This window comes from Cicer arietinum, chromosome 8 (assembly GCF_000331145.2).
Source record: "Cicer arietinum cultivar CDC Frontier isolate Library 1 chromosome 8, Cicar.CDCFrontier_v2.0, whole genome shotgun sequence".
Taxonomy (NCBI): domain Eukaryota; kingdom Viridiplantae; phylum Streptophyta; class Magnoliopsida; order Fabales; family Fabaceae; genus Cicer; species Cicer arietinum.
Window position 1 is genome coordinate 9,707,757 of NC_021167.2, and position 2,635 is coordinate 9,710,391.

Here is a 2,635-nt window from a genome sequence, read left to right on the forward strand (position 1 = left end):
TCAATAACTTTAACGTCGTCAACTTTCTAAATCTAGAAACATATGTATTTTAAATACTTGAATTTTATCATATATTTATAGATATGAAATATTGTTTTTAATCAATAGATCTTTAAAAAAAAGTAGAATTTTATAAATCTTAACATTTAAATACAAAATTTCCACATTCTAAATTTGATACCGTATAAAATACACTTAATTTTAATATATTTGAATTCTAAAAGAAGAAAGAATTATTAATATAAAATCGAATTATATAAAATATGTTCTAAATACTGTATTTGATGTGAACTTTTGTGTTTAAAAAACAAAAATACATTCTCTTTTATTCTCATTTCTTAGGTGCAAACTCTCTTCCATCATCACCATCCTTCCCAAGTTCCCATGTACCAACCAACCAAATAGTAGAACACAAGTCACTACATGTAATCCATTTTACACATTCACGTTGGTCATCTTACTCATTTGTGCATCTCATATCATCTCAATTGTTGTCACAAACAAGATTATCTCAGTAACATCTTCAAGGGCTTGGCTTCTTATATTTCAGAAATATAAAAGCCTGTTTTTATGTGGCTTCATTTCATTCTTTTGCTTTTAGGGTACAATAATATAACTTGTACTTCATTCCATGTGGTGTTCCATCATGAAAAGGAACAAAAATGAGGTTTTGTTGGTTTGTAGGCTTTGGATTCAAACCAATGCATGTTTGGTGTGTGGTGTGACACATGAGAGTAGGGCTTTGCAAAAAATCCAGTTATGAGATCGAAATTTAAAATTAGATCTAAATTTATTTTAAATATCTGATTAAAATAATATAGTTATAATCCGGTTTATTTTTCAAAAACTCTAAATCCCCAAAACGATTCTAATTTTGCCATAATTTCACCGACTTCCACCTTTCAAAAGCATTTTTCGACAATTTATTACTAACTTCATTGAGATATTACTAACTTCATTTAATCAATTGCTTATTACTAACCAATCATACTCTATGATAAATAGTTAATTGATTAAGATATTTAATATTTATTGAGGAAGACTAAAATATGATAGGCAAAAATTTTTAACTATAATTTCTTAACTTACTGATTTTTAAAGAATGAATTTTTTTCAAAATGTTACATCAATATGTTACCTTGAAAATGATATTGAGATTTAGATATTGCTCAAACTTAACTTAATTATAAATGCTCAAGACAAAAATTAATATATTAAATCCATTAGATATTTCAAATTTACTAAATCTTGTGGTGGTTGTATCCATCTCGGTCCGAGAAACAAACTTTCAAGTGTTATTTTCTAGTTTTATTATGGTGCGATAATTGTTAAATGTGATCAAAGAAACTTTCAAGTGTTTGTATTTTCTACGATTTTAGTCATAAACAATTTATCGAACTAATATGAATCTGAATCGGTGGTCTTAATGAAGTTAGTAATAAATCAATTTTAATCACAAGTTATTATAAGCAATTGAACATGTTCAATTTTAATCACAAGAGAAATCAATTGTATAGTTGATGTATGTTTTTTATTGAGTTTTCATTTTATAAAACTATGACCACGAGACAACGAGAATATGTAGTGACCACATAGTGTATAAGGCATGTTCAATGAACAGTTCCTGACATAATTTTAGATAAATGAATTGAATTTACATCAAAATAGAAGGATCACGAATAAGCTCATTTTGAGATGAGTTATTATAGTTTTCATGTAGTTTTTATTCCTTAATCATATGAAAAGTGTACACTTCATTCATAATAATCGTTGAAAAATTGAGCAACTAGTTGAAAAATAAATTATTTAAATTATTTTTGTTATTACTTATTATAGAGAGCAAATTGTCATTTTTTTTATAATTATTTTTAAAGACCTAATTGTGATTTTATGACATTATTTTTAAAGATCTAATTGTGATTTTAAAGACCTAAAAAGTTACGGCTATGTTTTAAATTGGATTTTGGATGAGAAGAGAAAAGATAACTAAATTCTTTTTTTTTTTAAATTATGAAAATAAGTGTAATTGAAATACTATATAATCACTTATTATATTATTCTTTTAATTTTTTTAATTTTTTTAATTTTCAAATATATATTAAAATATAAATTTAGCTCTACAAAATCTTTTCCTTTAATTAAATCCCTCAAAAACTCAACTCTCAAGCATTAAAAATAATTAATAAAAGAGATAAAAGAAAATGAGAATGTAGAGAAAATCTTCTCCCCACGTTCCCTAACTTTCATATATTATAAAGCTATAAAGAATAACATATTGCTAGTATTCCAACAGAGTCGCTTTGGCCGAGTGGTTAAGGCGTGTGCCTGCTAAGTACATGGGGTTTCCCCGCGAGAGTTCGAATCTCTCAGGCGACGATAATAAAATCTTTTTTGTTACTGAATTTGAAGTGGTGGGGACCACAAGTGTGAAGTAACTGGGGAAGGTTTTAGCTTGCTGCCTGCTTAGTTGTTTTGTCGCCATCTGCCTGCCCCAGACAGCACCTCTTGCCTAATCCTAAATAAATGCCTCGTTTTTTTCATTTCTACTGTCAGGGACTTTTTCAATTATATATATATATATTATAAATTCATCCATCAAACTGGTGTGTTATTTAAATCTAAATTTTTTATTGTT

The 2,635-nt window shown here is 27.0% G+C and overlaps 1 non-coding gene across 1 annotated transcript; it reads left to right on the top strand.

Annotated features, from left to right (window-relative positions):
- The first annotated feature begins 2,294 nt into the window (after positions 1-2,294).
- On the top strand, positions 2,295-2,376 carry TRNAS-GCU (transfer RNA serine (anticodon GCU)). Its single transcript has one exon. It is a non-coding gene; the product is annotated as a tRNA-Ser (tRNA).
- Positions 2,377-2,635: the final 259 nt, after the last annotated feature.